The sequence below is a fragment of the Coloeus monedula genome, assembly GCF_965178545.1.
Source record: "Coloeus monedula genome assembly, chromosome: Z".
Lineage (NCBI taxonomy): Eukaryota > Metazoa > Chordata > Aves > Passeriformes > Corvidae > Coloeus > Coloeus monedula.
Window position 1 is genome coordinate 48,414,179 of NC_138822.1, and position 12,689 is coordinate 48,426,867.

The window sequence follows — 12,689 nt, forward strand, 5'->3', positions numbered from 1 at the left end:
AACTTCACTCTTGTCATGAAGAGCTTTTAAATGCTTCTCTAAGATGGCAGACATTATCTTAACGCTCACACCATTCTGAATTGTTCCCTACCCAGTCAATTAAGAATAAAAAAAAAAAAAAAAAAAAAGAGGAATTTAGCAGTAAAATTAACCTCAACCAAAAGTTAAAAGTAACCCTGAGCAGTCAGCTGCAGTCTTTTTCTTCAAGGATGATGTCAATTAATATCTGAATTCATGCATGAGAAACCTCAAATATTTCAGCTTAGGTTGTCCAAGACCTTTCTTGGCAAGTGAAGTATCAGGCACAGCAGCTGTTTTCCTAAAGTTTGCAGCCACAGTCTAAAAAACATCTAGCAGTAAGATAGAATGGAAGAAGGGATAAGCAAATCAGCAGAGCTGGATGCAGCTGTCTTATGCGCAGCTGGTAGAATGATGCCAAAGAAATGCTTGAGTGTAGGGCTTTGTTACTGTCCCTTATCTGCCTGTCTCACTCCTTAACTATCCTCACAGCAGCTTCCTTTCACTGCTTGATGTAATCATGCTTAAGTCTTATGGGTCTACTGCATATGTCAAAATTATGTCATAGACACTTCACTGCTTTTGGTCCTACTGAACAGTGCCATGCCTAATTAATGTCTTTCCTTCTCCACAGGAGAGCTATGTTTCCATAGATCAAGTTTACTGATTTTCAAAGAACCAGCACTTGTTTGACTATGTACACCAAGTGAAGCTTTATTGATTTTTTTCTCTCCTTGAAATATTGCAGGAATAGAAGAGAAAATTGTCCAGTATCAGTAGCATTATGCTGTTTGGTTTAAATGTGTATGCTCACAAGGTACTATACAAAATACAAAAGGAAGCATTTGGAAGGGGGGAAAAAAGTAAATACAGCCAATATATCTGATTATTGTATATAACACATCTTTGATTTAGTCTATATCATTCCTCTTTACATTTCAGTCTTGGCTTTTTTCCACTAAAGCATATATACAACAAGCAAAGTATAATACTACCTGTTCTTCATATGCACACACTTACATCAGTAACTCACTAGTACTACAGATTTAAATTCTCACAAGTTATAACCTATCAAATTCAGAACACCCATGACAGTGTGAAGCAATGAAACCTAATTCCCCTTACATAGTGACATCAGGAAAAGAAAAATTAACTACACTCTCTCAACAAAGCTGCTTGGACAGATCAGCATCATCTGCCATACAGCACCACTCAGCCTCTTGAGACTTTGCCACACTCATCCTCCTCCTTCACCTTCATTTGGCAACCAATTCCCAAACTTTCTGCTTTTCTTCACATAGTATCCAGTGACTCTGAGAAAAGAGGAAAAGATTCTAAAATGTGCAGTTTTTAACTAATGAGTAATTAAGAGATAATTTAATTTTCTCCAGATAAGTGTTACCTTTCATAGTTCAGACTAACCAGACTATAAAGGTCTCAGAAGCATTAGGTGATTTTAAAGATTATAAAGATGAAGATTTTGTCCCCATACAAAATGTAAAATTCCTCATGGTATGTTACAAGAAAGAAGAAAGTACTAATTTTGTAGAGAATCTCAGTCTGAAAGATCACACTGTATTTCAGAAAGCAGAGTCCAGTTATCAAAATTGTATGGAATTGCTATAAGATTCCTCTGTGGCAATGGGCACATCAACACGATCCCTGGTGTTTGAAAAAGGTCCTCTCCCACGTGTGAAATATGGCTGTACACTTGGTGTACAACATCTGCTACACAACCAAACTAAGATTTTTATTTAAAACTGCTCTCGCTCTTCTGGTAAATATGGCAAGAGTGGGAACCAGAATTTCTTTTTAATAATAGCCTAAATTAATAACTCTTAAGAATTCAGGCTGGTTTAGAACTGTTTCTGTTACACCTTCTAAAACATCTCCTTTCTTTTATTTCTAGAAATGCATTTTAAATCCCAAGTTTTAAACCTACTTAAAAGTGCTCTTTTCTCTAATTCTGTTCCTCAGCAACTGTCTAGTTTTTTTCTTATTTCCCCTGACTTCTCTTCATCCTCAGTTCTCTTTAAAGATCACTCTTTTTTGCCCCCTGTGTTCTGTCTGTCATTTGTATTTTTTCCTGGCCTTAATTGCTGGGTTCATTTCCCTAATCAGCTTCTTTTCTGTGCAGCTTTGAGACTTCTTCTTTTATGTCACTCTTCACTGTTGGCAACTTTACACTAGTTTCAGAAATATGAAGAAACCCAACACAAGGCCCTGGATGCTCATGATCCTCGCTTCTTTGCACTGCCTTGCAGACACAAAAGAAATTATAAAGCTGGCTGAAAACAACTTTTTCAGAAATCTACAAGTACTGCATGACAGAAGTCTCTGAAAGTCTGCCAGAGATACTAAGGTGACCACAAGTTGTGACAGACACAGATGTATCTTTCAGGTGTTTTTCTGCAGAGGCACAGGGAAAACAGATTAAAATCTGGAATAAAAACATAAGCATGGAGAGACATAAAACCAACCACTCATTGTACAACTGACCTAAATATGGGTGAATTTTCTTTCTAAAGATCTTTTGGAGGTTTTTGAGGTTCACTGTTAAAATTTTTTTAACCTGGCTGTCCTGTCCTCAGTACTGTACTCACACAATAAAAAAGGCAACACTAAAATGTGAGGCAGTCAGGAGTCTTGGGTCAGCAACAATCTTGTTATTTCCATGTACTCTTGGAGTTACTGTGACTTACAGAGGAATTAGAGAGTGGTAACCCCTAAACTCCTACCATAGACTTTTCCTGAACATGAGGAATAGCATGTGTTTTGACAGTGTCTCCAAGAGTACCTCAGAGACTCAGGCTCTGAAGTTTTGCTGACTCAAGAACTGTGCTTGTTAAGGCACTTTACATAGTCTCACTTTTTACTAAGATCACAAAAGCTCCATTCAGGATTCAGGCTTTAAAAACAGACAGAGGAATTTGCGGTCCAAAGAAAACAGACACAAAAAGAAGAGTGAGTGGAATACAATATACAGGTAAAGTGATGATGGACTCAGAGTTTGTTATTTTTACTTTTTTCATACATCCACTTATCCACCTACGTATACAATTTACATCAACATATAAGCAGTCCATCTACTTCAGAGCATTTCTGATGTATTCAGGAGGAATCAGGTGTCAAATGTATGAAGATTTTCTGGTACTTTTAGTTTAGTCTTGCTATTTCCAACATTTTAACTCTCCCTATAGGGAACTGATTTTTTGATGTGAGAAGACTAAGGCAGTCCCTACTGATTTGAACAACCACAGAGTTACAGACTAATGGAAATTGGGAAAAACACCTGAATGGTCAACACCTCATCATAACAGGGACTAACTTTACAGTTAGTTCAGGCTATTCAGGACTTTCTCTGGTTAATTTTTAACATCTTTCAGAGAAAACTATACAAAATCACTGGGAAACCTGTTCCACTGCATAGTCAGTCTTATTGTGGAATTTTTCCTCTTATCCTGTCCCAGGCAAGTGCTGAAAGCCTGGATTTGTCTTCTACATCCTCTGCCATCAGGTATTTATACACACTGATAAGATAACCCCTAAGTGATCTCCTCTTCTCTGACACAGTGAATGGGTGGATAGTGGAAGAGTGCCGCGTCCTTCCTGAAAGCATCCCATGGCAAAGCGGCTCGGGGGTGCCACACAAGCACACAAAGACACACTCAGACACCGGTGCAGGTAGAAGCACACAGCCATTCACACACACAAAAGTAGGATAGCTCCTTGCAGCTCGCCAGAGACAAAGAGGTGGGAGGGGTCCTTTGTGTAGTATTCCAAGGAGTTTAATGGGGTCTTTGCTTGGCAGAATCCAGGGACAAAGGACCCAGAACACTGAGGGGTCCAGGATTTTATATGGGGGTGGTACAAGGGACGGGCAGAGCATAGGATACAATTATCTGGGGGCCAAGGGGTGGAGAGAACATGGGGTGACAGTACAACACCCAATGGGGAAGGCAAGGGGTGGAACAAGGAAACCGAGAACCAATGGGGTACTGAGGGAGGGAAAACGTTCCAGAACTTTGGACTTATAATGGGTAAAGGGGGTGGCAGGCCAACAGGCCAACCAACTAAGAATAATCTGCATAGGGAAGCAAGGGACTGTGGGATCTTGCCATAACTAGGGGAACATCCTCAGACCTCAGTGCCAGCTCACCATCAAATGGGGCCCTGTGGCTCCTTGGTCAATCCTGCGGTGGCTTCAACCACCGCAACTCCTCTTCTCTTCTCTTCTCTTCTCTTCTCTTCTCTTCTCTTCTCTTCTCAATAGCCCCAGCTCTTTCAGTCTGTTCTTGTATGACAGGTGTTCCAGTACCTGCAACCTTCACTGGACACTCACTTGACCAAAGCCACGTATCTCTTACACAGCAGAACCCAGATCTGGAAGCAGCATCCAAATGTGGTCTCACAAGTGTTGAGTAAGTGTCACTGCCCTTCAACCTGCTGGTGATATTTTTCCTAACTCAGCTCAGGATGTTGTCAATCTCTTTCTGATACGTTGGTTATGATCAGCTTGTTCAGCAGGTTCCCATGGTGTTTTCTGCCAAGCTGCTTTCCATCTGGTTGGCCCCCAGCATGTACTGGTACATGGTCTTCTTACTCCCATGATTTTTTTTGTACCTTTATGAATTTCATGAGGTTCCTGTCTACTTATTTCTCCAGCCTGTCAAAGTCCCTCTGACTAGTAGCCCATCTGGCACAAGAAACACTCTTCCTGTTCTGTATTATCTGTAAACTTGCTGAATGCCCTCTGTGCCAGAATCCAGGTCATTAATGAAGATGTTAAACTGTATTGGCCCTGATATTGAACCCTGGAGTACACCATTAGTGACTAATTCTCATTTGAAATTCATACCAACTCTTTCAGCCCAGCAATTCAGCCAGTGTTTAATTTAACTCCCTGTGCATTTATGGCCCGTACTTCTCAGTCTGTCTGTGAAGGTGTTATGGGAGACAGTGTTGACTTGTTGAAATCAGTATAACCAACATCCATGGCTCTCCTCTCATCCATCAAGCCAGTTATCTTAGCATAGAAAGTTATCCATTTGGTTAAATATAAATCCATGGTGACTATTTAGTATCAATTTCTTGTCCTTCATGTGTTTTGAAATGGTTTCAGGGAGGACTTCCATTACGTTCTAAGGGATCAAGGTGAGGCTGGCTGGTCTGTAGTTCCCTGGATCCCACTTCTGTCCGTTCTTAAAGATAGAAGTGACTTTCATGGGCACACGCTGTCAGGTCCCATGGACTTCTGCATATTTTGTTTATTTATATGTTCCCTAACCTGATCCTCCTGTACTGAGGCTGAGTCTTACACACTCCATACACTCCTGGGTTTACTAATTGCTGCTCGTGACAGCAGACAGAGGTGAAGTAGGAATTAATTATTTCAGCTTTTTCTGTGTCCTTTATCATGAGATCCCCTGCTCTATTCAGCAGCAGACCAACATTTTCCATAGTCGTCTTTTTGCTGCTGATAAACTTTTGGAAACTTTTCTTGTTTCCCTTCACATCTCTTGGCAGATCTGTTTCCAGGTGAGTTATGCTTTCCTAACCATGTCTCAGTATGTTCAAGCTTCTTGTCTATATTCTTTCCAGGACATTTTTCTCCTTTTCCACCTCTTGTACACTTTTTTTTTGCTTCTGAGGTTTGTCACTATCTCCTTGTTCATCTTTTTGCTTCATTTTGTGTTCATTGGGTTCAACTGCTCTGGAGCTTGAAAGACGTGATTCTTAAAAGTCAACAAATTCTTCTAGAGATCTCTTCTCTCCAGATACATATCCAACAGGTTTATTTGAAGAAGATTCCTTTAGAGGCTTAAGTCTGCTCTCCTGAAGTTCAGGGTTATGGCTCTCCTTTGTTTACTTCTCTCAGGAATACCATAACCTCATGGTCACTACAGCTAAGACTTCCCCAGAACTTCACATCCACAAACAGATTCTTCCTTACTTGTCAAAAACAAGGTCTAGCAGAACATCACTGCTCATCAGGTTCTCAGTCACATGTCTGGAAGCTTTTTTTAAATGCATTTTGAATACCTTGGTGATGCGTCCTTCTGTGTTGTGCTTCTAGCAGATATTGTGGTCCTTGAAGCTCTCCATGAGATGCAAGTCCTCTGAATGTGAAGCTAACTCTAGTAGTCTGAAAATGATCTTATCTAGTTGTTCTCCCTGACCAGGCAGTCTGTAACAGACACACAAAAATTATTACTGTTGGTCAGCCTGCTAATCCTTACTGATAAGCTCTGAGTTAACTCATCATGAATTTCAAGGCAGCACTTCATTCATTCCCACTTCTCTCACATAAAAGGCAACTCTTCCTACCTTCCTGCCCTCCTATCCAGTCTCTAAAGAACCTGCTTACATCTATTGCAGCACTTCAGTTATAAGCTATTCCACCACATGTCTGTGAGTCCAATAAGGCCATAGCCCTGCAACAGCACAGAAACCTCTAATTTCTCCTACTTCTTCCTCATGCTGCACGCATCAGTGTACAGGCACTCAGTTGTGTCCATCTCCTAGAAAAGATATGAGGGCTTTCCCAAAAATCTTGTCTTGTGCACACTGTTATACGCATACAGAATGTGGCATGATCCCATTTCAACATTCTTTTGCTGATTACAAATGTTCATATCAGCCTACATCCTTTGCATGCTTAAGACAATCTATCACTTCCTCACTTGACTTTTGGTCATTCTTTCTCTCACCATCATTTCTAGCTTAAAACTCTTCTTATGTGAGCTTAGATCTCACTATCTGGACATCAGGAAAGCAGACTTTTCAGGGATCTGCTTCAAACACTACCATGAGATGAAGCCAAGGAAGGCAGAGGGAACCAAGAAAGATGGTTAATGCACACAGGTCACATCCTTCAAGCTCAAAGTAATGAATCCCAACAAAGAGGAAGTCAGGCAAAAATGCCAGGTGACATGAGTGAATGAAAAAGGAGCTCCTGGACAAACAAACACAAGAAGAACAAGTAGTCTGGCAAGAAAAGAAATTGAGCAGCCAGGGATCACATTATGAAAGCTGTTAGAATCAAACCCCTTATTAAATATAAAGAGACAACAAGGACAGCAAGTCCTGTCACTATATGCCCTTATAACTCATCTCTTTACATTGTTCTTGTAGGGTCACTTTGGATGCTGAAAGTTCACTGTTTGGTCAGAGAAGCCTTCTCCTCTCCAAGCTGAACAAACCCAACTCTCTCAGCCCTTCCTCATAGGAGAGGTGCTCCATCCCTCTAACCGACTTGGTGGCCCTCCTCTGGACTCACTCCAACAGGTCCCTGTCCTTCCTGTGCTGGGACCCCAGAGCTGGATGCAGTGTTCCAGGTGGGGTCTCACCAGAGCAGAGCAGAGGGGCAGAATCCCCTCCCTCCCCTGCTGCCCACGCTGCTTTGGATGCAGCCCAGGGCACGTTTGGCTCTCTGGGCTGTGAGTGCCCATGGCTGGGTCATGTCCAGCCTCTCACCCACCAGCACCCCCAAGGCCTTCTCCCCAGGGCTGCTCTCCATCTGTTCATCCCCAGCCTGTGCTAGTACTGGAGGTCGTTCTGACCCAGGTGCAGCACCTTGAACTTGGTATTTTGTTAAACCTCATGAGATTCCCACAGGCCTATTCTCCAGCTTGTCCAGGTCCCTCTGGATGGCATCCAGTCCTTCAGGTGTGTCAAAACAGCACCACTCCCCTGCAAATTTGCTAAGGGTGCACTTGATTTCTTGGTCTATGTCACTGATGGAGATATTAAAGAGCAGGAACACCCCTGTCACTGATGTCCGTCGGGACTCTTAGCCATTGACAACCATTCTGTGGATATGGATACCCAACCAGTTTCTTATCCATCTAACACTACCATCAAATCATTATCTCTTGAATTTAGAGAACAGGATGTTGTGGGGAATAGTGTGAAAGGCTTTACAGAAGTCCAGATAAATGACATCTCTAACCCTTCCTTGTTCACTGATGTAGTAATTAAATCATATTTCAAAACGTTATGTATCTTAATTTTGTAAGTATCAAGGCTACTTAAATATAAAGTATCTTTTTTTAATAATGTGAATACTTTCATGTGATCCGTGCTCTTGTTTTCACAGACACCATGCTAATAAGTATGTACATCAGTATAAAAATTTCCAATAACGTAATTGATTTTTAAACTCACTCCAATAAAAACCAGAGGAAATTCCTTTCAACTTAAACTGATCAGTTTATGCCCCAAAGCATAAGAATTAATCATTCTCATTTTTCTCTAGTGAGTGGAATTGCAGATGCTATTCTTATTAAAATAAGCAATTTTTTTTTTTTTTAGTCTTTACACTCTGATTTGTTCCATTTAGTTTGCCCTCCTCAAGCAAGTCCTCTGACTGATACTGGTGCAGAAGTAGAAGGGGTTTTCTTATAAACTTAGTATTGCTTTTCTTCTGGTGTATCTGTCTGTTCTTGTGAAAGTAGACACGTCATTTCTCAAACATCCCAGAAATATTCAAGAGTCGAGCAGATTGCATCGTGTATTAAGAGTGAAAACTAAGAAAGAAAAAATAAAAATCAGTGTAATTAAAGGAAATAAGTGGAGAGTTTTTGAACAAGCTTTTTAAAATGCATTTAATCATGAGAGGTCATCAGAAATTCTCCTCTCTCAGCTAAGTACTGTAAGTAGCTGACCCAGGACCTCAATATCTGTAAAATTCTGATGGAAAATATTCTGAAATGTGGGGGGAAAAATCTTTTGGATAACTAAAGAAAATTTTACTACATTCTGTTATCCAATAACACACATCAAAGTTATTAACACTACCCTCTTAACACTGATTGAACTGCACGTAAGTATCAATTCATTTTTAATTCAGATTAAAAAGAAATCATAAAATAAATTTTGCAGAAATAGAAAGGAATGTGACCTTTTCCTGACTGAGCTGGAAACTAGAAAGCATGTCAGTTCCTCTTCATTATTTTCAGAAAGGGAAAACGTTGTCTTTGGGAAACTAATTTAAAGAGGGCATGTTGTATGATAGAAACAAGCAAGAGTCTCTCTCATTTTTTAGCATACGTTCCTTTCAACAGATACAATATCATCTTATTTTTTTATATAAAGGACAAAGATTATAAACTTCAAAAAACATTGTAGATTAGAAACCATTTTCTGTTGCTATCATAGAGTGCAGCAAGCTAAATTCATCTACTGATTTCTACAGAAGCATTTTAAGCCAACACCTGGCCCTCAGATAACCCCACACTTAAAATATATACTAAAAAAAGCACAGTTCAGGCTCTTATTCTTATCTCAGTCATCTTCTTTTTCTTAGTCTCCGTCATTGTTCTGGTTTGGTCAAATTTAGAAATATATCCTCTGAGAGAAGGCACAACCACCCCTCCCCCACCAGGTTCAGGAAAAATAAATTTTCCTCAAAGGAAAGTGAAAGAGATAAAAACTATTTATTTAACATACACAGAGTAAAAGGATAATAATGCTAAATAATAAAACCCCCTCGCCCTGCTGAGAGAAACCTGGGAAAATTTCAGAGTCCTTCCGTAGATCTCTCTCTCCCCCTCCTTGGAGCTGGGACAGGGTGGTGGGCCCACCTCCAGGGCCAAGGCCTCGGTGGAAATTCCTTCCGATATATTCTGATGTTGAAACAGTCCAGCAGAGAAAAAGGGAAAAAATGAAGTCCCAGGAAAAGTTCAACTCTCCTAAGAAAAAAAATGAGGGAAAAATATGCTGAAAGCTGGAAAGAAAAGCAAGCTGGGTGCTTCCCCTCCCTCCCACTCTCCTGCCACAGCTGAAAAAAAAAGTCTCTATCTCTGTGTGACTTTGAACAAGCTGCAAACTACTTTGAAAAAGTTTGGCTCAGTTTTTCCTTCCCCCTCTGAGGCTCAGTTTAAAGGCATAGAAAGGCACAAAATTAATTTCTGGACATAGGGCAGCAATATGGGATACGCATCATAAAGTCACCCTGAGACAGTCATCTATCAAATATTTATTCTCTGTAATGCAGAAAGCACATTTTCTGTGTTGATAACTGCAGCTCACTAAGAGTACCTCTTTTTTACTACAACTTCCCATTTCAAGCCCAGTAATGTAACAGCAGGACTACTTAAACTCTTAGAAATAGCAGCTAGAGAAAAAAAAAGTTAAAATGGTTGTTTTGCAGAGAACATTTTGGGACTCTTTTTCCATATCAAAGTTTTATGTAAGTTGAGTTCCCAAAAAATCTAGGACTGATAGAAATAAATTAGTCATTGGGCTGTAACAGAAATACATAACTTCTCAAAAAATATGACGGAAGGAGACAGTTACCTACTTGACATCAATGAGAGTAATCTGAAACATGCCAATTAGAAGTATTTGAAGCCTAAAAAAAGGTCTACTCAGGCATTGGTGGTAATAAGCATGAAGGGTAAAGAGCCCTCACCATGGCACACTTCATGGAAATTCACTGCTCTGAGTGAAAATCTGTTTCAACAGATGTAGGGCATACCCAGATGCCAAAATAGACTGTTAGCAATGTACACCAGTCACGTAGTGCTTTGAACAAACAAAACAATATAGTGACAAGAAAAAGATAACCATCAGATTTTAAAGCCAAAGAATGTGAACTATAATATGACTGATTAGTGGAAAGAACAGATAAAGAACCCAAAGCTTATAAGGGTTGAGGATGAGACATAGAATCATGCTTGGTGTCTGAAGTAGCTTTTTCACAAATGACCTACAAAATTTGCGCAGAGGGGCATGGATCTCACCCAATCTTTGGGGGAGAAATAATAAAAAATATTAAAAAGTAAAACTTGTGATTTAAAAAAAAAATCTAACATACATGAAGAAGCCTACACCACTAGTCCACAATTCTTTGGCTGACAGTAAAAGAAAAAAACCCAAACAAACTCTGGAAGATCAGTGAAATAGAAATCAATGGAGAAAATAAAGAGAAAAAAACCCGCAAAAACCTCACTCAATAAACTCACATTTGAACTGAAAAGCGCATTTTATGTCTCTGTCAAAGGGAAAAGAAACTGAAGACAAACTGTAGCAGCAGTTAAAAAGAGCTGTGCAAGAAAGAATGTGTTATACAACTTCTAGTAACCAATATTACTAATGCCACCCCACAGACAGAGATTTGTAAGGCTAAACAGAAAAGCAAATGGGGTGGATAAGTGTACAGGATATGAAAGCTGGTATACTGCTATATGCTGCATTAATTCTACTCCTTCTTGGCCTCATAGTTAGAATGATCAAATCAGCAAAATACTTGGGTGCTATTCAGAGGAGCAGTTTCTATATATTCTAGATAATCAGTCTAGAAGACTTAAACACAGCAATACTGAGCGACACTTTTATAAGACCTCAAATAATCTGTTACATTACCATGATACACCTGGCTCAAACTTGGCCATGACCAAACAAATGCCCTTGAAATCCAAGGGCAATCGATGCCACTTTATTAAATTATCACAAAGTTACAGTGTAGTGGTTTGGTCCAAAATACTCATTACTGTTTATCTTCTGTGAGATAAGAATTAGGAGAGAAAAAGCAAAGCAGGCACAAAACTTGAAAGAATATAAAGAAGTTTATTGATAGACCTAAAAGAAGGGGAAAAAAAAAAAAATTATACCACACCTTCAGAACACTTCTCCTCCCCCACTTTCCTCCCTTCTCCCACTGACAATGTAAAAGACACCCCTTAAGATGTTCAGTCTGTTTACCACTTCCATAATAACCTTGTTCAGTCCATTTAGGAAGAGGATTCTCTCTTGCTCATGCTATGGAGACCATCTCCACAAGAAATTCTCTCATGGCTTCAAGTATCACAAGACAGCCGCCCGGGTTGGTTCTCTGCTCACATCATGTGAGAGACCCTTCCCATGACTTGCAGCTTTTCCCACAGCTGCTTTAGAGGGTCCGATCTTGAGCTACTGGGGTACTATTTTAAGGTTGAGCTGTTCAGAAACAAAAGTTCTCTTCACCCATGTCTGGGAGCATTTTCATCTCTAAGAATAAAGGCCCTCCCCCTGTCCCTGGGAGCAAAGGGTCCTCCTCATCTTCATCTCTAGGACTATCTCTGGGAGCATCTCTAGGAACTGAGGTCTACTCTTTCCGATTTGGAGCTAGAGTCCTCATCACTTCCATCTCTCCCTGTTCAAACTTCTCATCAAATTACAGCTGCTTCAGCATTTGCTGACTTCAGCGCAGGTGCTTTTGCTCACAAGTACAAGTTGAATGCTCCACCCCCCATGCTTTCATGAAATTACAGTGGGTACTCTGATATATCACAGTCTATCACTACCATAGCTTTACAACAGAATTTCAGCTTTAAGCATCTTCTCTTTCTCCTCCCTCAGGTTTTCAGCTCTTCACAGCACTAAAAGGGTTAATCTCACCCAGGCCTTGCAGCTGGAATTTTGCTTATTGCTGTTGGTCACATGATCTTTGCTGGACAGCAGGGCAGCATCAGTTGTATCTTCGACTGCACTGGAGAGGGGAGGCCGCTCTGTCTGCACATAGCAGGGCTGTGGGGCCGTGGGTGGAACAGGGCTGCACGGCTCCAGGCTGGCTGTGGCCCGGCCCGGCCTGGTCCAAGCAGGGCCTGGCCTGGGCCCACTGGGCCCCGTATGGGCCCTGCAGCTACCTGTCCCAGCACCGGAAACAAGACAGACCTCCCCCAGGCTTT